Source organism: Balaenoptera acutorostrata, chromosome 16, assembly GCF_949987535.1.
Source record: "Balaenoptera acutorostrata chromosome 16, mBalAcu1.1, whole genome shotgun sequence".
Taxonomy (NCBI): Eukaryota; Metazoa; Chordata; class Mammalia; order Artiodactyla; family Balaenopteridae; genus Balaenoptera; species Balaenoptera acutorostrata.
The window spans coordinates 57083642-57106486 of record NC_080079.1 but is presented as its reverse complement, the minus strand read 5'-3'; the positions used below and the strand labels follow the sequence as shown (position 1 = coordinate 57106486).

At 49.8% G+C, this 22845-nt stretch overlaps 1 long non-coding RNA gene across 1 annotated transcript in view; it reads left to right on the top strand.

Annotated features, from left to right (window-relative positions):
• Window positions 1-20721, top strand: part of LOC130705024 (uncharacterized) — a 328482-nt gene extending 307761 nt beyond the window's left edge. Inside the window, exon 4 of the long non-coding RNA XR_009005627.1 lies at window positions 18170-20721. This is a non-coding gene — a long non-coding RNA (uncharacterized LOC130705024). The remainder of the gene's footprint in view (window positions 1-18169) is intronic.
• Window positions 20722-22845: the final 2124 nt, after the last annotated feature.

Sequence of the window (22845 nt, the reverse complement as noted above, 5' to 3'; positions counted from 1 at the left end):
GGAGGTAGTGAAAATTAAATACAAGTAAAAAAAAAAAGATGCATCCAGTGCAAACCAGGGAGACCCCAAGAGCAGTGGTATCTGTGGAGGGGCATGTCATCGCTACCTAAGAGCAGCATGGTCCCGGGGTTATATGGAGGCCCAACAATGCCCGCAAAGACCCAGACTCACCCGCGTTTCTGCTCAGCCTTCCTTAGTGTACTGGCTTTTTGTTCTTTGTGTGTTATCACATGATCAAAAGATGGCTGCTGAGGCTCCAAACGTCACGTCCGCTCACAACCATGTCCCAGAGGGGAAGAAGAGGATGGGGAGACTTAAGGGAATGCTTCCACCTTCTGTCCTGAAGCTCTCTGGCATATATCCCTGTCTAAGCCTGTTCGGGCTGGTATAACAAAGTATCATAGACTGGGTGGCTTATAACTACAGAAATTTCTTTCTCACATTTCTGAAGGCTGGAAGTCTGAGATCAGGGTGCCAACACGGTCAGGTTCTGATGAGAGCCCTCTTCCGGTTGCAGATGGCCAACTTCTTATTATATCCTCACGTGGCGGAAAGAGGGAGAGAGAGCTCTCTGGGGTCCCATTCATGGGGGCTCCACCCTCATGACCTAATCACCTCCCAAAGACCCCCACCTCCTAATACCATCAGGGGTATTAGGTTAGGGATTCAACATATGAATTTGAGGGGGTCACAAACATTCGGTCCATAGCAATCCCCTATTCTCACTGACTTTGTCATTGGGCTGGTCACCACCATCTGTGAGGAAGACTGGGGAAGTGCCTGGCAAAGGGGATTAAGATAACCATGCTTCGTTTACACTGGGGCTGCTGAGGGATTGGGTACCAGAGTGTCTGCCCACCACTCCCACAGCATCAGAGCTCTGCTAGCAGGGAACACAGCTGGTTGGAAGAGAGGAATGGCCGTTGGGTAGGCAACGAGCAGGGCTGTCACATGTGTCACGTGTTGGTAAGCATGAGGTTCCGTGGGGCTCAGTGTAGTGAAGATGGCAGGACAGGAGGCTGGCCAGACAAGAATTTGAATAGAAAGATTAGGGTCTGGGGCTTTAAACTAAGAGCAGCCCATCCAAGAGCTCTGAGGTTGGTTCGTGTTTTAGAACTAGCACTCTGCCAGCAGCGAGCACTACCTGGGGGGACAGAGACACCCCAAGGATGGTCGTGTCATTGTCACTTTCCATCTGGGCAAGTCTGTGGGTCCCTGAGGGTAAGGGCGGCATTCATGTCACTGTCCTTAGTGCCTTCCACAGCGCTGCTCCTACCAAAAAGGATGGCTGACTGAGTGAATGAATGAATGAGTGATTGAGTGAAATTCACAGCCTGTCCTAGCATCAGCTCCCTCCTCTGTATCCTGGGATCAATAATAGCAGTTCTTGTCTCGCAGGGCTGCTGGGAGAATCAGATGAGCTGATGGCTGCCACAATGCTTAATAAACGGGAAGGCAGAGGGCAGAGAGGAGGAGGCAGATAGGGAATGCGGGTCGCCTCGAACCCACACGATGCCAAGCACAGGCCCCCACCTGCTGGCACCGCTCACCGCCTGACCACATGGAACTGCCTGGAGGGGCCTGGATGGCCATCCGGGATTTTCAGAAAAGAAGGCAAGGAAACACCTGGAGCGGCCCAGTGGGTCCTGCCAAAGACAGCGATGGGAGAGTGATGAGGATAAACAGCTGTCTGTCTCTGGTAACGCAATTAGGAGCTAAAATATTAAACGCTTTATGGCAGGACATATATCTCCCACGTAACGAGCTGCCTCTTGCAAAAGCAAGCATTGTCCGGGCGGGAGGCAGGCAGGCAGGCAGGCCCACATCTGAGACCCAGCAGCCTCTGAAAAGGGCAACAACTTCACATTCCATCATCGTTTGGGGAGCTCCTCTTACTTCCTCATCACCATCATTGCAGTCACCATTTACTGAGTTACTACTGTGTGCCTGGAGCACTGTCAGAGACTAGCTTGTAGGCTGAACCACTTTTTTTTTCAAGGGAAAAATGTGGGGTAAGGGAGATATGCAGAAACCAAACTCAAAGATATTAAGTAACTTGCCTACGATCAGCCACCTCGCGAGAGGCAAAGCTCCTTGGCAAGTACTGTCCTTTGCAGGAAGCCAGCACAGAAGATGGAGATGGAGTGACTTAGTAAGTGGGGAGGATGAGATTTGGCTTGTCCTGGGATGTCCCACAGAGCAGGTGCCCTGCTGTGCCCCTGGTGTCCCAGGTGCTGGGATAGATGGACGTGAGACTGATTTGGATGTGAAACACACAGATTTCCTGGCTGTCTGTGTCTCAGGGAAAGGTCTGTCTCGCCACCTCTTTACTTTGATGGTGAAATGACTGATTACTCTAATGGGCTTTGAGTTGACCCAGATTTGTGGTAAGAATGGTGGAATTTCAGGCATCAGCAAAGAGTCAGGGCACCTCATAGCACTTCTGAAAGCATACTTCTTAGGCAGCCAAACACTTCTGGGCACGTGTTTCCAGAGCCCTGTCTATGTCTAAATCAGGGTCACTGCTGATTCTCGTTGGGGGGTTAAGGAGGAAAATCATGCAGCCCTCACACGAGGTTAGAGGATGTTTGCCAAAGTCCATTTGCATTCATCATCTCATTTTCTTCTCACAAGAACCTTGTGAGAGAAATGCAATTTCAACCCATTTTATAGATATGGAAACTGAGGCCATAGGCTTTTAAAATGGCATGTGTGCCCCAAGAGACAGAACCCATATTTGCTGAGCACTTGCTATGCACTAAGCTTTGGCTGTAACAGACAGAAGGATGGGTGTGTGCGAAGGCCCTGAGGTAGGAAGGATCTGCCATGTTTCTGGAGTGGAGAAGTGGCCAGTGTGTCTGTGGGAAGGTGAGCCAGGGCCCCCTACACTTGTAAGGGCCCCTAGGATGGGCTGTGCCTTCTGGTGGGTATCTGACTTTGGTCTAGAGCCCTCTCCATGCATCCGGAGGACGTGGTCAGCCCCGGCTTTGAGCAGCAGCCCCATCTTGCTGCAAGGAAGCCCCCCTCTCTGCCTGGCCCCCTCATCTGTCAGAATCCCCCAGTGTGCACAGAGCTCCACCACTGTGGCCCCGTGCTCCCTGCCGGGTGTGGTCCCTTCACCTCTCCTGGCCCCCCTCCTTGTGTCTGCCTCCATCTCTAACTGGCAGCATTCCTAGAAGTCAGTGGGTGGGTGCTGAGGGGCCAGCCGAGGGAGGGCTGTGCAGGTTTCCACGAGCGTTACATCTGGAAAGGGAGACCGGAATGTTTGTGTCTGAAATTTAGCTAATATCCCAGGAATTTCTCCTGGCGTTTCAGAGGGTTCCTAGGGGGACTGCAAAGCTGGGATGTCTGGGTTCTGGGGGCGGGCTGGCCTTGCTCAAAGCCTCTTTGTCTACATGGCTCTGCCTGTGTCGATCTGGCTCTGCATCTGTGTGTCTTTGTGTGTGTATCTTTCTGTTTAGAGTGGATGTGTGCATCTCTGTGCATGCCAGTGTGCGTCTGGGTGTGGATGTGTGTCTGTGTGTGCCTGTGTATGTGTGTTGTATCTGTGTGTGTCTCTGTGTGGGTCAGTGTGTGTTTGTCTGCGTCACAGTGTCTCTCGGTTTCTTGGTGTGTTGGTGGGTCACCACAGGCCTGCCTATGTACCCGTCCCACTCTGAGCTTTGCCTTTGCAAGGAGGTAACTCTCTCTGGGACTCTGGACTTCTGCTTTTGTCTCTCCCTCACCATGCTTGGTCTGGGGCTGGACCTCGCCCTCCCTGTGAGTAGTGAGTGGACAGTAGGGAGAAAAGAGAAAGAGTAAGTAAGAGGCAGGGGTGGGAAGGAAGGAGAGAGTCAGAGAACCAGGCTCCTCTGTGAGCCTGTGTGGGTCTGAGTGTGTCTGTGTGTGCACACGTGTGTGTATGCATGTGTGTGTGCGTGGCCGCCTGGCCGGGAAAGAGTCCTCGCAGGCCAGGCCTCGTCTTCAGCACCACCACAAAGAGACCTGAGATGCCCTCAAGCTACATTTCGGTTCTCTGGGCTCTGTGGCCGGAGTCATGGCCCACCCTCCTGCCCTCGCCCCTCCACCCATTTGGTCACAAGGCGTTTCAGCATACGTTCTCCAGCTGAGTCGGCCTCTCCCCTCGGCCCCCTCAATACCTTTGCCTCTCCCCCATAGCCCACCGCTCTGCCCTGCCCCCCCCCCCGAGTCCTGTACACACCCACGGCCACATCACACTCCCTGGAGCATCTCACGGCTCCCTGCTCAAAGACCATGCAGACACCGCCACTGGATGGAACCAAACCTACCGCTTCCGCCAGGAAGTCCCCCTGGACACCACAGCCCAGGGAGAAGCCTCTTTCACCTGATCCCCTTGCATTTTGCCTGCATGCCTCTGTGACTGTCACCCTTTGGGCTCTAGGTGTCCAACTCACCGACTCCTCTCTCCCTGTAGACAGGAAGGGACAGGGCAGGATTCAGCTCTGGTTTCCCACCACGTGGTCCACTGCCTGGAACTCAGTCATCTCCACTCTACCGGCCCCTGGACCAGTAGATCACTCCCAGGGCCTTCTAAGGTAGATAAAGAAGCTGGGAGACTTGATTTCTCACAATTCCCTGACAGCCACTGTGTTTTGTGTCTCCTTTAATGTATCACCACCTCCCAGAAACACAGCACTCCAGTGCCCACCTCCAAACCCCCATGTGGGCCGAGGCACCCTGGCTCCTCACGGGCGCTCAGCATCCTTAAAGCCCAGGTGCAGGCCGCCTCCCTGCAGCACTGCTCACAGCCTGGCCTGCTGGCCTCGCAGCCCCCCAGAGCCTCCACTGAACAGTGAGACACCCCTCAGGGCCCTCCCACTCCATCAGGGGACCTCATCACCCCACCACTCTGAAAACATCTCAAGCACATGGGTAGTCTCTTTATCTTAAATTTTTTATTTTTCATGGGGTGTATTAGTCTCCTAGGGCTGTGGTAACAAATTACCACCAATTGGGTGGCTTAAGCAGAAATGTATTCTCATACGGTTCCAAAAGCCAGAAGTCTAAAGCCAAGGTATCGGCGGGGCTTCAATTCTTCCAGAGGCTCCAGGGAGAACCCTTCCTTGCCTCTTCCAGCTTCTGGTGGTCACTAGCAATCCTTGACGTTCCTGGGCTTGTAGACGCATCACTCCAATCTCTGCCTCTATCGTCACCAGGCTTTCTCCCTGGGGCTCTCTGTGTCTCAGATCTCTAGCTCCTTATAAGGACACCAGTCAGTGGATTTAGGGCCCACCCTAAATCCAGATGATCTCATCTCAAGATTCTTAACTTAATTACATCTGCAAAGGCCCTATTCCCCAATAAGGGAATATTCCACATTCACAGGTACTGGGGGTTAGGACTTGGGCATATCTTTTGGGGAGACACAATTCCACCCACTTCATGGAGCTATCATGCTAGAAACTCAAAAATACCTCTTTGGCCTGAACAGTTGATGATAACACGTAACAGAGACCGCAGGATTGTCTGGGTTGGAGGTGACCTAACACACTTGGTGATAGATACCGCACATGATCTGCGTGTCGGCTGAAACATCTGCAGGGACAGGTAGCACGTCACCCGCTGGGCACGCCAGCTGGCGAGGGAGCCTGGGTCAGTGGTGAGGCTGTCAGGGAGCCTCGGAAGGAAGGATGATCGTGAGCTCAAGACTCCTCCCCCTTTCCTGAATACGTGCGGCTCCTGCACTTTTTGACATCAAATCAAAGAGTAGATCCTGGCAAAATGAAGAAGAATAGCTCAGGAGGTAAAAGGCAGCAAGCACTTCCAGGCCTTCTGAAGCAAGGCTCTCCCCAGGACGTGACCGTGAACAGTGTGGTGGCAGAGTCCTGCTTGCAGATCTCTGTGCTAATCCACACTTACAGAACTCTGGCCCTGAGGGAGGCCAGCCTTCTGGCTCTCTGGGCGTCACCTGTGTGGTGGAATCACCAACGCTGGCCCTACATGTCTCAAGGTCACTGCAAGGCCCACGTAACCTGTGGACCCGAGCCACTGTGTGCCTGTGAAGGCCAAGGCTATGTTCATGGTAAAGGAAATTGCAACATCTGGGGCCCAGCAGGAAAACAGCAGGCAGCTTGCTTTTTATGAGTTCCTTAACCCCCAGGTGCTCTGAAAGGCAGGAAAATAGGCAGGCTCGTGGCATTATTGTGCACCTACTATGTGCCAGGCATTCTGCGAGGCCGTGGCCTGCAGGATCTCATTTAACTGTGCCAAGCGTTCTGCCTGGCACAGGGGTGAGGAAACGCATGTTTTTTCACAAGAGGAAAGTGGAGCATAAAAACTGACCAAGGTCATGTCACCAGAAGACTTGAGTGTCTACAAAGAAGTCACCAAAAAGTGGCTTGAGGTGAGAGCCAGTGTGATAAGGGTCAGGTTTAGAAGCTCAAGTTCATTCTGAGACCTGGATAGAAGTCCTGGAGTCAAAAATAAATAAATAAGCCACTGATTTCCCTGGAGGGGACTCAGGGCACCTTACATTATTTCATTGGCTCAGGAGCCATAACAGCTGCATTTTATCATTCCTCAGAAATCCATAAAAGGGTTGGAAAATGCTGGTGCTTGTGGGGAAAATGGATGAGCATTTCAATTTAATTGTGGGCCCCCACTGCTCTGTGATGGGGCCTTGAGATATCACTTATGGGGCCTTGGGGTCCCCTGTAGAGCAGTGGAGAGAAATGTTTCACCTCCAGGGCTCCAGTCCGCATGAGCGATCTCTTCTGCCCAGCCTTTGGCCCCAGGCCCACCCTGACCACACCTTCCTCTGGCCTCCTGCCCCAGCCAGGGAGCTCCTTGCAGGAGGCTGAGTTCTCCCAGCCATCCCGGGCCTGCCAACGGCCACTCCTGCAGGAGCTGTCCCTTCCCTCCCAATAAGGGCCTTGCTGGGTATCCCCAACTCATCCTTCTTAGCTAGAACAACCAGGCTGAGCTTCAAACTTCAAGGTTAGGCTTTGGCCTGGCCTCAGGTACTGACTGTGAATCGCAGAATGCCCAAGTCGTTGAGTGTGCAAGAGACTCAGGAACTCACGAGAGCTTCACTGTCCTACAACCTCCGTGAGCATGTAAATCACCCGGGGCCCTGGAAGAGCACAGATTTTGATCCAGGGGCCTGAGATTCAGCCCTTCCAGCAGGGCTCTGGATGCTGACACTTGGTGGACCCCACCTTGAGTCACAAGGCTCTTGGTCATAGATTAGGTGAACTGAGGCCCAGAAAGGGGCAGAGAGTTGCCTGAGGTTGCACCATGAACGAGAGGGGCTGAGAGGGAACCCTGGAACCCTGTTCCAGGGTTCACACTCTCAAATGCCTCAGGGATTGGAAAAGCAGAGAGACAGGTGCCAGCAATCCTCTCTAGGGCTGCCTGCCTTGCACACTTCATGTGGCAGGGACCCAGCCTTCCTGCTCCCGAATGCTGGGGCCAGAGCAGGTCACTTCCAGTCCCAGCCCCATTCAGGAGAGGGGTCCAAAGCACCAGACGGTGCTCTCTGAAAGGCAGCCTGGAGAACGTGGGCTTTACGATCTGGCAAACTTGGGTACCAACACCAGCTCCATGCACTCTTGACTGTAACCTCTCCCAGTCTCAGTTTCCTTACATGTAAAGTGGAGATATTAATGGCACAGACCCCACAGAAATGTTGTGCTCATGGAATGAGATGCAGGGGCCAGTCCCTGGTCCAGGGCAGTGGCTCAGCCAAGTGGGGCCCCTCTCCTGGTGCCTGACCTCCTGATTGCTGCTCTGCACACCCTGCCCACTGCCGGGGGCTCTTACGTGCTGCTGACACTGCCCACGGTCCATTTGGTACCAAGAGCCCTTTACCCTGGCTGGGTCGCCTTTCCTACCGTCTCCTGATTTCCTGCTTCATTTTTTACTGAAGCTCTGGCTTTTCCTGCGGACACCTGGCTCCAGAGCAGCAGCTTCTCAGCAGACCATGTAAGGATGGAAGCTCAAATTCGAGCTTCACTAGACTGGAAGTGGCTTCCTGGGGCACTATGGCCTGAGAGGAGCTCTGAGACAAGTCCACATCCAGGAGAAGAGAGTGCTGTGATCAGTTAGCGATGTCTGCCCTGGGCTCAGAAGTGCGGAGTCATGGCATGAGTGCATGCCACCCCTTGCAGAGCGGACATGCCTTTCAGGCAGCTCTTCACGTCCACTTTCTTATGCAAGGACTCCTCAAAGGCACACTGTGACATCACCGGTGGTACCCCCTTATAATAGGTGAGAGAATCTGAGACGTAGGGAGGTGATGTGACTTGCCCAAAGTCCCCAGCAAGCACCAAATGTAGGACTAGAGCCCAGTTGTGCCTGAGCCCCCTTCTCATATTTTGCCTGCTGGCCTCATTTCTCCCCATCCTAGAATGGCCAAGGTCTGGGGTCAGGGGGATATACATTGGCAGTCCCGGACTTGCCCCAGTGCAATGTTCAGGTCCTCTCTAAGCCTGTGCAAACATATCTCAGCGAGAACACAGGCTTTGACATCTCCAGACCAGCCTGCCCCTCCCTGGGAAGTGCCTCTCCATTTCCAGGCCTCAGTCTCCCCATTTGTACAGTGTGGAGAGTGGTGCTTCCTCCAGAATGAATGGCCAGGTGGAGAATGAGCCTGAAGTGCTGGCTTCCCAGGAGATAGCTTGCCGCTCTCCCCTCTTTCCTTTTCTTCCCTTCCCCTGTCCAGCAGACCTGACCCCTGCCAGCTCTCAGAGAAGGACCTCTGACCCCTCTCCAGCCTCCCCCATAGCCGTGGCTCATTTACAGGCCTGTAAACAGCCCCAGGAGCAGTGTCCCCGGCGGCCTGCAGAAGGGGAGGCAAACAGGAACCTCCCACAGGCCTACGCCCACCCCCTTGGGATGCTGCCAAGGCCGCCACCAGCAGGAAAACATTTCTGCCCCTCAGGCCACCCAGCGAGGCCAGGCTGGGCCCCTGCTGCTGTTGTGCGCCAGGGTCCGGGGTCAGCGCCCTCTCCTGCATGCCCGGTGACAAACCGCAGCTTCTGCCTGGTAAGCCACGGTTGCTGGTGGCACCTGCCCTGCGCCCCATCACCTGGCGGGAGAGAGCGGGATGAGATAACGTCTGGACTGGGAGCCGGCCATGGTGAAAGAAAAGCTCTTTGCACATGTGGCTGAGCCTGCACTTATTTATTTATTTTTGTTTACGGCTCTCAGCCCAGCTCGGCAAACCAGGTCGTGACAGGGGGAAACTCAATTCTCTCCTGCAGCCTGACTTCCCAGGAGAAGGCCCCAGGGTTACAGTTCTTGGGGTTCCCAGCTAAGAATAGCACTCCGGTCAGAAGCTCGAGAGGACCAGGAAAGGCGATAAACCACCCAAGAACACGAGGGTATTTTGAGGGGTGGGGGAGGAAGTGAGGGGGTCCTAGGGACAAGGTTGAGATGAGCATTAAAAAATAGAGCATTAATTTAGCCCCTACTGTGTCCTAGGTATTTTGCTGAAGATTTCATCTCAGCTCTTTTATCCTGAAAATGATCAATCTGAGTCAGTGTTCTCAATCCCATCTGAGAGCTTTTAAACACCATCAATAGTTCTGATTTATTTAGAGGGGGTGGGTATTTTTTAAAGCCCTGCAGAGCCTTCTAACATGCAGCCTGGGGTGAGAACCGTAGCCCAAGGCAGTGCTTCTCAAACTTCAACCATCTTGGGAATGAATCTCATGGATCTTGTTGAAACACAGATCCCATTTCAGCAGCGCTGGGGCAGGGCTGAGTGTCTGTATTTCTATCCAGCTCCAGGGGATGCTTGAGCTTCTGGTCTTTGGACCACACTTTGAGTAGCAAGTGTGCAGCCTGTCAACTGCACAGCAAGACTCTCACTAGTTCATCGTTGGATCCCAAGCAGCACTAACAGCACTGGGACGAAGTAGACGCAGAATAAATATTTGTCAAAGGCAGAAAGAAACGAACAAGTCCTGAAGGCATGTGTTGCATGGTTGCCATTTTATGCACAAGGAAGTTGAGGTCAATGCAAGGCCATGAGGAAAGTAGGCTCGGGGAGGGGCTGACTTGCGTGTGAGGTTGCCAGCTGAGTGACCAGGAGCTCTGGGGCTCAGGGATGACAGTGGGGAAGGAAGGGCTCAGGCTCTGGGATTTGACTGCCTGAGTCCAAATCACGCCTCCAGCTCCCACTAGGCGACTGGACCCAGGAGATGGACCCACAAGCCGGGTTATGGTGCACGCGAGGATTAATGTCTCATTCTCTCCATTTGTCATCTGAAGGGTGGGAGAAATTGCATTTGTAATTCCAAAGGGTTATTTTGAGGATTAAATGACATGACTCACAGACTGGATATTAGATGATATTAAGAATGGTTGTTTACTTTTTTAGGTGTGATCATAGTTTTTGCTTTCTTTTTTAAAATTTTGTATCCTGTAGCAATACACACTGAGGTATTTACAGGTGAAAGGATACGATGTCTAGGATTTGCTTTAGACATTCCAGCAGAGAGGGAGGGAGATGACAGAAAAGGAGGAGGAGGAAGAGGAGGAGAAGATAAAAGTTAGAAGGGATGGATAAAAAAAGAATGACAAACATCAATCATTTTTGAAGCTGGGTGATGGGCCCCAGGGGCTTCATGACTATCCTGTCTGTCTTTGTCTATCTTTGAACATTTCCACAATCAAAGGTTCACAATAATAAATTAGAAAGTGATGAAGCAGGTAACATGCTTGGCTTGGCTCCCGATTCATAGTAAGTGCTCAGCGAACGTCAGCTCCTGGTCCTTCAAGATGAGCCAGGCTCTGGCCATGAAGGAGATGCTCAGGGGCCAACCAGGTGTGTCCCCCAACCCTGAGTGATGTGCCCAGGGTCCCACTGTCGGTAGGAGCAAGGCAGAGATTTGAAACTAGGCTTCCGGGGTGCTCATCCCACAGGACCACAAGGCTAGAGGAGTAGAGTTAGTTTGCCTTCTAGAACAATCAGCAGTAGGGGTGGTGCTAAAAATAATAACCACTATTGAGGACGGACTATGCCAGGCCTTTTGTGGATGTTACATTATTTAATCGGCACCCCCCGCAAAACTCTATGAGGCAGAGGTCATCCTTCCCACCTCCGAAATGACTCAAATTGCGGAAGTGCCTGGGCTGGGGACACACTGTCTGCTGCTGGACATCCCCAGTCCGCAGGGGGCAGCTGCTCTGTCCACCCATTCCGTCCTCTGCATTATTTAATGTCTGGCCTGCTTTGGTTTAGGGCTCTCAGGCTGGTCTCAGCTCCTGGGGGTACGTCCTGCCTGCCCTGCTCTGAGTCACCCCCAGTGCCTGCACACCCAGGGTGGACACACGGTCAATGGCTCTTGCCTGCCCTCTGGGCTCTGGCAAGGGTGCTCAGGCACTCTGAGGGGACAAGCCCTCCCGCCCTCCCCTCCCTGTCGGAACCCAGCGGGGTGGGATTTCCATCCCTGGCCTGGCCGTTATAGGAACGCGGCCGCCCGCTCCCCTGGGCGGCACACCAAGTCCTGCTGCAAACCCCACCATGAATGGCAGCCATTCTTTACCCCAACTCCAGCTCGCCGCCTCCCCGCAGCCTGGGAAGGGAGACCTCAGCCTTCCCCAGGCCTGTAAACACCAAGCCACACACGCAGCAGGGCCCCAGCAGCCAATAAATCTTGGTCCTAGGGTTCTCTTAAAGGGGCAGAGCCAGGACAGACACCAACCAGGCCCTAGGTAGCTGCAGCGACATTGTGTAACCCGCACTCCACCCAGGCTCTCCACTGCCCGCCCCGTATGAAGAGAGACAAAGCACACATTTAGCAGGCGCTCCCTGTAAGCTTTTGCTCTTGCTTACAACATCTAACTTTTCTTCTTTTTTTTTCCCCTCTGCTTCTCACCCTGGGGATAGGGGAACAAGGAGACCCGCTGGTGGGAATGAGCACACGATTCATCTTCTGGAAGCTGAGCCCCTGGGCTCATGGCAGGAGTGGAGTAGGGAGGCAGAGGTCTCTGGACTTTGCACCCAGGCAAGCCTCAGGGCAGCCAGGGAACAGTCAGGGTCAGATGGGAAGCAAGCCCAGCCCAGACGCATGTTCTCTAGAAGCAGAGTCTGTCCCGATTAGGCACAGTGGCCTCTGGGAGGACTCTGAGGCCCACAGTGCTGGGAGAGGAGAGCCTTAGGGATGACATTCTTTCATTCCACCCCAGGGAAGAGCCAGGTCCCTTGCCAGGGGGTCCACGGCAGAGCCATGGTTAGACTCTTCTCCGTTAGAGGTGTTTTGGTTTGTTTGTTCTTTGAATATGGATGTACCCTCACGTGAGGAGTCTGACGATTGCATTCTCCTACAAATAGTGTGTCCAGTTATTTCCGGAATCAAATTCCCATATGTTCACAAACCCACCAGACAAACTACACGGCACCCCTACCGTGTGCGTCCTGACAACCACCTGGTGCCGTTAAGTGTCAGGTGCTGGCGGAGACGTGGCTCCCGCCCTACGGAAGCGCACCGTTTGGTTGCAAGTCGAGGACTCTCCTGCCAGCTCCAACCCAGTGCCCTTTGATCACCCATACCGAGCACCCCGGATAGACCTTCGCTGTTACCCACGATCAAAATCAGAAGAATGGGGGCTTCCCTGGTGGCGCAGCGGTTGAGAATCTGCCTGCCAGTGCAGGGGACACGGGTTCGAGCCCTGGTCTGGGAAGATCCCACATGCCGCGGAGCAACTAGGCCCGTGAGCCACAACTACTGAGCCTGCGCGTCTGGAGCCTGTGCTCTGCAACAAGAGAGGCCGCGACAGTGAGAGGCCCGCGCACCGCGATGAAGAGTGGCCCCCGCTTGCTGCAACTAGAGAAAGCCCTAGCACAGAAACAAAGACCCAACGTAGCAATCAATCAATCAATCAATCAATCAATCTAAAAAAAAAAAAATCAGAAGATAGAAGGGCTGGGTGAGAGAGCGAGGGCACAGAAGGCTTCCCTTCCCGAGAGGAGGAATGTGGGCCAGGTGGGAGGATGGGATCAATTGGATTCCAAGGGTAAGAGCTGGAGGGCAAGCAGGCTGGGCACATGGGCTCCTGTGCAGCACAGCAGAAGGAAAGCCCCAGGAGCATGCATTCTGGGGAAAGTGTGCGAGAAGACTGTGCCAGAAAGGGAAGAAGTGACACTTGAGGTCGCCGGGTTCCAGACCACTTTCCAACCTTCGAATCCATCAAGAAACAGTGCCCTCTGCAACTACCTCTGAATCCCAAACTCTTATTTCACAGATGAGCAAGCCAAGGCCACGGTGGAGAAGGTAACTGCCCAAGGTCACCCGGCTAATTGGGGTCAATCCAGATCAGAAGAGGTGCCCCTGAACCTTGCCCTGGCTGTGTGATTTTTATTATCCCCAAGTATGTGGAAATGGGGTGTTTGCTTGTGTTTTGAAGAAATGATTAACTTCTGACATGCCGACCTTGATTACCTGGTTGCCAGAGTGCTAATTAACCACTTGGCTGGTCACCTGGGCCAAAGAGGGCTTGGGAAAGGGCCACAGCCCTCTGCCCCAGGCCAGACCAGCTGCACTGGCTGTCCTCTGCATCCTGGCACCACAGGATGTTCCAACCGGGAAGGCTGAGAGAACTTATATTCCCTGCTTGGAGAGAACATTCAGGCCCAGAGAGGGAAAGGGATCAACCTGAAGTCACGTAGCTGAGAAAGACGGGCACAGATGCCCCCAGACAACGAGGCATACAACACGTTCCTGAGGACAGGAGAAACGATCCGTCCACCAAGCAGCACTGGCTCAGAGCTGGCTCTGCCCAGCCTGGCCCCAGCCTGGCCCCAGCCTGATGTGGCGGGGAGGGGTTGGCGGGCACAGGAGGCTGTAGATGCACTGAGGACTCACCATCCCAGGCTTCAGCAGTGGATTTTATGCCTGATCCTTTTCATTCCTCTCTACAGCCCTGTGAGACAGGCATCGTCGTGCCCATTTTATAGATGGGGAAACCAAGGCTCAAAATTATAGAGAAGGATCACACATTTTAAAAATGGCACAGCCGGGGTTCCAACATGGTCAATCTGACTCGGGAGTTTGTGTTTCCTCTTTCTCCCTCCCCCGGTAGTCCCTGCCCCTGAGGGTGAATGTTCTAGCAAGAATGCCCCAAACTCTAAGGACAGGGTGAAGCCCTCTCCTTGCCGCATGCTGTGCACTCTTAGAGATGAGGGTGTGGAGGATCAGGAAGCCCGAGGCCGGGGCTGTCAGGGGCACCTCGAGGGTGGGGGGCTCTTTGAGGATTCGGAGAAGCCTACTGAGGATGGCACAGGGCAACATCTGTCGAGCCACCCTGCCCACCCATGTGCTCAGAGGCTCAAGGGGAAAGTTGACAATTTGGTTGGAAGTTCGTCACTGGTCTGGCTTTGGGCTATCTCCCAGATCTCAAGAAGCCAGGGCCCTGCGATCTGAATCCCTCTCTCCCTCCTCAGACACGCCCCCCTCACCCTCACCCCCACCCCGAGTCCTGAAAGTCTGTGATAACATGTAGGGACTAGCTCTGGGGTAGAGAATGGAGCTGGGAGATTTGCCACCAGGATCAAGACCTGCCTTGACACCCAGAGGCCAAGTCAGCTTGGAGAGATCACTGACCCTCTTGGGTCTTGGTGTCCTTATTGATGAAATAAACATTGGTCTCCACTTCGCAGGGCTGTGGAGAAAGTAGTCCAAGCCATAGAAATGGGCTACCCGACCCTCACGCCTGTGTATACGGGAAATCTCAGAGCTGATACCTGGAGTCGCTCTGCCTGCTTTGCTAAATTGCCCCCATCTCGGGCAGCGTCTGCGGCTTACTCCCTCGGGCAGCAGGGGCCTGGCGCATGGCAGGCGCTCAGGCAAGTTCTGGGCAACCACGCTGAAGACCACTGAGTTGCACAGCATCCCCGGGTGCCCTTATCCCGGGATTGCCAGCAGAGCGCCGGGCAGGGCTGGGCCACCACACCTCGGTCCTCTGAGGAGGGTCCCCAAGACTGAAAAAAATGCAGGAAATCCCCGTCCTGAGTGTTCCCTGCTTGGGCCTGCACTGTCACGTGGTGAAGGTGACAGGCCTGGAAGAGCCCCCGGAGGCCATCAGACAAGCAGCCGGACATCACACACTCCTGGTCAGTGGCGAGGATGGGGACTCTTTTCAGATTAGTTATAGGAACTGGCACCAACCATGACAACAATGACAGTGACAATAATCCTAGCTCTCATTTACGGAGATCGGACCCGGGACCAGGCACAAACCCTGTACACACAGACAGCTTCTAATTCCCATTCCAGGGTCAGAGGGGGGTGCTGGCCCAGCCCCTTTATAGGTGAGGACCCTGAGCCACCATGCGGTAAGCAGCTCGTCGGGCTCTCACGGCCCATCGCGGGACAGCCCTGCAGCCCGGACACCCGGCGCCAGCAGGCACTCTTGTCCAGCACACGGGCCTGACACCTGTGTGACATTGCTCAATGAGTGTGTCAGTACCTCGTCACTGCTGCCCACCCTGCTGCCAGCGCACAGGCCCCCGAGGCCCCAGGGCGACATTCCTGAGGCTTTTGAATGGTCTTCAGGGAGCCTGACCCTCTGCCCACCCGAGGCCTCCACACGAATGCAGGGCCCGAGGTCCGGCCAGCTCTCAGGGACACAGGTCCTACAGTGAGGGATAAGGGGGAAGGAAGGCAGAATCGGGGGCTGGGCAGGGATGGGACAGGCTTGCTCCTGCCGTCGCCCCTTCCCCTGCCCTGACGGAGGGGAACCAGGTCACTATTGAGCTCCGTTTTCTAAAGGTCTGTGTTTTACAAACTGTGTAGACAGGAAGGCATCCTGTGGGGCCGGGAGGCCGGCGGGCACGGGAGGGGAGCAAAGTGCCTGGGAGAAAGGAAGCCTTGAGAGCGAGTCAGACGTGGGCCGCCTGAAGGACGGCCTTTGGGTTCTTACATAAAAAGAAGGGGCCCCAGGACTTTCTCTCTCTCATCCCGTTGCCTTTGTACCTGCTCTTACGGTGAGATGGAAGCATCTGGAAAGGAGAAAACAATGTCTTTTGACATGTAGGAGCCCCGTGTCCAGAGAGTTTTCAGCTGTGACAACAGGCCCCTGCCCCCATCCAGGGCCTTGCCAACCCTGACAGACTCCTGAATCCACCCGGTGGACCAAGGAGCCCTTGAGCCCACAGTTTCCCAAACCTCCATCATCCTGCAGGCCCTCTTGTCTCACCCTCACCTTTTACCACCTAGACTGTTATTGGCTGATTCATTTTCATTAGGTCAACTTATTTTTAAGCTTCCACAAGTGCATTTTCAAAGACCATTTCGTATCACTCTCATAAAAGGGAAATGGGTATTTTTCTAAAGCATTAAAATACCTCTCTCTGAAGATGTATGAAACAGTTTCCTGTGTACCAGCCCAAATCACCTCGCTCACCACGGGATGCTGCTTCAGCTCTTCCCTCCCCTGCTCACCCAACCCTCTGCCGTGTTTGCCGCTTCGTGGCTCAGACACCTTCACAACTGGCACCGGCTCACACAGCTTGAGGCCCCACTGTCCCCTTTCAGACCTGCCAATCCTGGGTCAGATCCTCCTGTGTCCTCTGCCCCACTCCACGGGAAAGACTTCTGCACCAGCCAAGTTCAACTGTGGAGGGCACGCCATTGCTTACCACGTGGGGAGCTCCGGGGCCATAGCCTGTGAGGGATGGGAGGAAGCCCCCGGCCACGTACTGCCCACAGCTCCACACACTGCCTCACTCTGTCATTGGGATGCATTCAGGAGTTCATCCTCTACAAACTTTCTCAAGAATCCAGTTTCACCGCTTAGTTCCAACTGAAATGTGTTCTCCCTAAAGCAATTCAAACACTAGCTCCAGAATTTTCTCCACCAACTAGATTCCTCCAAGGTAATTCTTGGCAAGCTTTTATTACTTGTTTCTCTTTGAGAAGCAAAATCCCCCAAGTGTCTCTTCCCCCGTTTACCTCCTTCTCTGCCTTCCCTCTGGTCAAGGAGGGTCCCCTGTCCTGCTTTCCTTAAGCACCAACACCTGTTGTAAGCCATGCTGCCATCTTATTTCCAATCCCGTGGCACTTGGCAAGGGAACATCTGGTGAGTCTCCTGAATGCATGAGGATGTCCTCTGGTGAGCTGCCTAGCCCCATGTTTTCCTCCTCCCTAGCGGCAAACACCACTGGTCAGATGACTGGGGAGAGTGGCCCTACCTTAACAGAGCACCTACTGCGCTCTAGGCACTGAGCTGGGGCTTTCCCACATTGTTCCACAATTTCCCACAGCAACTGGGTCAGCTAGGCTTTCAAAAGGTGCACGGATCCCTCCCCGTTCCCACCACCTCCTCTGCTCCCTCCTGGTCCAAGCTGTCGTTACGGCTCCCCCAGAGTCTGGCAACAGCCCCCTGAGAGGTTTCCCTGCTTCCACCCTTGCCTCCCACACCCTGTGCCCCACCAATTCCTGGTCTACCCAAATGGCCTCTTAATGGCTCCTTCTTTGGACATCTTACCGGAAACGGTACCCCAACCCAGACATTTCCTTCTCCCCTGCCCAGATGGAGTTTTCTTCTGAGTACTTCCCGCCTTCTGATTTTAACGTGTATATTAACTAGTTTATTGTCCATCTTTCCCTCCCAGCCTGCCCCTCGCCATTAAAATATCAGCTTCCCAAGGGCAGGGACTATTGCCTGTTTTGTTCTCTGGGGTATTCCTTGCACACAGTGACTGACTGATTCCAGGGGTACAGGGACTATGCTACCATTTTATTGAGCAGTCTGACGCTCAGAGAAACTAAGAGTGCTGCCCAAGATCCCACAGCTGTTAAGTCATAAAGCAGTTACCGACACTCTGGTTTATCTGTCCTCCATACCATGCTGCCTCCTACACCCATGACAATGGTTCTGCCAACCATGGTTTTGTGTGTTTCAGTCCCTGTGCAAAGCAGTAGAAGCAGTTGCAACCAGATTCCCCCAGGACTTATTGGTCTCCCAGCATCACGGGTTTCCCAGATGAGAGACCCCTTAGTGACAGCAGCTGACAAGGGCCAATAATTCAGTGCCAGTTGCTGGGAAAGTGAGACTTTTTTTTTTTTTTGCTCGTTTTGCAGGAAAGGAAAAATGCCATTTGGCCTCAGAAAGATGTTCTTGCTGCCAAACACATGATTTTTGCACATGGTGAGGATGTGTGATTTTTACATATGTATTTTTTTCCTTTTTTCTCTTTTAGTAAAAACAGATTCATCTTTGGCAAGGGGGTGAAAGAAAGCGAGTATAAGAAGATTACTATAGAAAACCGTTACTTTGCTATTACAGAGACCAAGAGCCAAAAGTTTGGAATCTCCATGGATAAAAGGAAATTTTTAAAAATGCAGGGTTGGGGGGGCAGAAGTGAGGCAAAAGATCACCAGAGTTTATGAAACAAGAGGTAGATTTGGGAGCCGGCTCCCATGTGTCCATTCTAAAGCATCCCAGGTCTTCAAGGGTACTTAGATATTCCTTAACTCTGAGATGGCAAAGGAAGGGCAGAAGTAACGCCACTCCTCTAATCTATACCCAGGGCAGACATTAGTAATCAATCAGCATTCTTTCTCACCAAGCAGGGATGCAGACTCAAGACTTTAGGAAACCTTCAGGAATTGATGAGAGTTGGCAGGTAAGATGAAATAAGGTTGCTCTTCTATCCTAATTAACTCCTTCATTTTACATATGAAGTGACTGAGACACAGAGAGAAGAAGCAACCTGACAGAGGTTACATGGAATATTCTGCTGCCTCCCAGGTTAAGATTTATTTCACTAAACTCCCCATTTCCTGGGTGTCTCCCAAGTCCCTTCACAGAGGCGAGAAATTCTGAGGTGCCTGAATACCTAAAAGAGGATTCAGAGAATAAATCTGGGAGCTTAGATTTCCTGCCTCCACAGACTTTCCATCAGTATCTATACAGAATCACATCAGGACAAAATGGCTGCCAAAAAGAAATAAAAATCTCCATTCCAGCAACATGGCCTTTCACATGTTTATGAAGATCACTCTTAAAAGGGAAGAACTATTAACTAGGAAAGGTCGGCATTCCCACAGGAAATTGTTACCATCTAGAAATGGTTCTCGCATATTTTTCCTGCGTTGAAGAATGAAGTTTTCCACTAGATTAGCATTTCCAAAGTGTTTTTGGAGAAGCACATTCCGAAGATGTTCTAGAAGATCTTCCACAAGATAACATAAAATAAAAACACAAATAAAATAAAGTGGAAAAGATTTATGGCCAAATATGGAGGAACTAAGCATATCATACCTCTCTTATGGAAACACATATTACATCTTCAGATATTAAAGGCGCTGAGAAGTCCTGCAGTAAAGTCCTGTATGTTATATTTTTCAAGATGCATTTGTCTACAGAAATCTGTTTGCATGTAGCATTTATTAAAATTCTGCTGGACCTTCTTTCAAAAACACCAGTTTAACTGCAGCACATTAGAGGGGAAAGAATGCAGGAGTCAGATTTGGAAGAACTAAATTTGAATCCTGGTTACGTGTCTTTGACATTTTATTCTAAGGCGTTTATACTTCAGTTTCTAGGTAATAGAAAATCATCTAGATTTAGTTTAGGTTTTTAAAATATATTTATTTGTTGGATATAATATAGGTTCATTATAAAGAATTCGGAGAATATAAAAAATGTATAGAAGAAAATTAAAATTACTCATAATTGCATCATCTAGAGATAATCACTGTTAAAAGTTTGATATATTCTTTCAATCTCTTTAGTCTGTTAAAAGACTCTGTAGACACATACTTTAAAAAAAAAGCAAAACACATTAAAATGCTCATAGTTTTATATTCTACTATATTTTTTGGGTTTTAACAATAAGAAAAAGTGTGATTAACTAAAATATCCAACAATACTCTCTGCGAATGTCAATTTAAATGATGCTGTAGGATTACATCATATGAATATGATCTGAAGCCCCTCAGGCCAAATGTTTCAGAAATCAGAATTATTTAGATTTGAGAAAGGTAAGACCTGGTAAAAATGGTATCTTATGAAGTCCCTGCAATAGAACATTAGCAGCAGCCTAGAATCAAATACAGTATCTGAGCAAGAAAACATCTGAAGAATCACACGAAGGGAGATAGATAATGGCTGTGAGAAAGCCTCCTTTCAGTTTAGGTCAGATTTTTGCCACCAGTGAACTTGCAGCAAACTTAACAAAAATCTGTCAGTTCAAAGAGTTTGGTGGATTTTGGAACTGCGCATACTGAATTGTAGGCCTACGCTCTGATTGCCAACTGAGCCAAGCCTTCATTGTCGACTACTTGGGTTGTTTCTTAATTTTCATTATTATAAGTAAGGCTGTAAAAAGCATACTTGCCCATAAATTTTTTGCACATCCATGGTTACTTCCTCAGAATATATTCCTAGAAATTGAACTCCTGGGTCACAAAGAATTAACATTTTCAAGGTTCTCAATATATCTGCCAAACTGCTCTCGAGAAAGCTGAACAATTTACACTGCCAGCATCACTGTGTGAGAGAGGGGCTATTTCCCACCCAGGAGCAACACTGGGTATGATCAGTGTTTGAAGAATGAATTCCAATTTGAAGAGCAAAAATTTCCATCTCTCTCTGAGTCACATTCCCTTTATTACTAGTGATAGTCAAGCTTTTTTTAATATGCTAACTGAATGATTATATTTCTTTTTAAGTGTCTTTATATTTCCCATGCAAATCCTTTTATTAAGATGTTCATATTTTTCCTCTTGACTTGTAAGAGCTCTAATAGATTATGTATATTAAAACACTTTGGGTATATGTTGTAATATGTTCCTATTTTTGTCATTTGACTTAATGTTATTGATGATGTTTTAATGGTTCCCTAAATTTTAAAAGTGAAATATGTAATACATGTGGAATATGAAACACTAAAAAACACAGAAGAATGTCAAACAAAAGAGCTTACTCGTTAACTCAGTCACCCAGAAATAACCACACTAATATTTTAGCATAGAATGCCTAATATTTTCTGCTTCTTTCAAACAAAGGTATGTCATTTTGTATATGATTTCATATACATATGAAAAGCATATACATATGCTTTGCCTTCCCTTATTCTTGTGAAGTTTTTTTCCATTTCAACAAATATTCTTCTATGACTCGATTTTTAAGATTGTGTAGCATTCCATTGTATCCAACCATCATTTACTTAAATATTCCCTGGTTTTGAATATTCAGGTTGTTTCCGATTTTTATCATTATTTTTAGTGCTGTGTTGAGTACCTTCTTACCACCATCCATTCTCACATCTCTAATTATTTCTTTATAATGAATTCCTATAATTTCTGGGACAAAGGGCAGGTACATTTTCAATTTTTCATTGTTTTTTCCAGTAATTGATATGTAATTGATATTTATTAAGCAAATTTAAAAATATAGAGTGATTTTAAAGGAAATAAGAATCATCCTTAATTTTCCCACCCAGAAACAGCTACTATTGAAAATAGACTTTCATCTATACCTTTTCATCTGTGCATTATGTTTGTATAAACAGAACAAGGATTGCCTTGGACATACTGTCTTCTAAATGCAATTATTTGCTATATTATAAACATTTTTTCCAGTACAAATGTAATTTAAACCAAAATACTTTTACTGGTGACATAATATTATGCTGTTTGGATGCCCCATAATATGTTTAATCAGCCTTTCTTTACAAGGAATTTCGGGGTTTTGTTTTCCATTTCAATACAGTGCTGAAGTTATCTACAGCACTGTAATGAACAATATTGTGATAGCTTTAATTACTTCCTTGGTATACATTCTTCGACATGAAATCAGTGTGTCAATGATGTGTACATTTTTTGAGGATTTTGATATATACTGGTGGTTTATGCTGTGGAGTTTGATGTAATTTACACTCCCTCCCATGGTGTTCAAGACTGTTTCCTAGAACGCTGATTAGTTTGGGCGTGGGGTTATCTTTTAATTAAAAATATTTGGTGAAACGTGGCATCTTATTGTTGCTTTAATGTGCTTTAAAAAAAAAAAACAGCCACATTAAATATTCTTCCGTATATTTACTGACCATTTTTTTCCTCTTCTGTTAATTACTTATCCCTATTAGCTTATTGGAGTGTTTATCTTATTGTTTTGTAAGCTTTCTTTATAAGTTAAGCTTATTAACACTTTCAATTTGCCATTTTTTGGATGTATTTTTCCAAGTTTTACACTTGCTTCTGATTTTTAAGATGTCTTTAGCATATAGCAGCAATCATTTTATATAGTCTAACCTATTGGATTTGTCTCTATAATATCGTCTTTCAAAATCTTCCTTAGAAAGACCCTCCCCAGCCCCATATTTTATAGAGTGACCCACATTTTTTTCTAGTACTTTGTGACTTTATTTTTATATACATATCTTTAATTCCCTAGGGGTTTATTTTAGTTTATGACTGAGCTAAGCATCGGAGTTAATTTTTTCCAACATCATTTATTGAATAATCTATCCTTCCCACAAGGATTTGAAATGTCACCATTATCACATACTAAATATTTATACGTACTCCCTTCTGTCCCTGGGCCTGTGGTTCTGTCCCATCGATCTCTCTGTCTATTCTGGGGCTGAGGGGTGAGAGATTTCTGGGGTAGAACAGGCAGGACTTGATAACTGATTAGACATAGGGGGGGTCAAAGATGACTTCAAAGTTTGAGACTGAATAACTGGATGGATGGTGATACCATTAATCAAGAAAATGGAGGTGGGGGAGGGCTTGCTCTATCCTGAACCTCGCCTCTCTTCAATCCATCACTCACATTTCAGGCAGAATAAAAATTTTAATACATATTTATTTAATATATTGGAAAAATAATGCATGCACATGGTAAAAAATATTCCATCAGTACGAAATG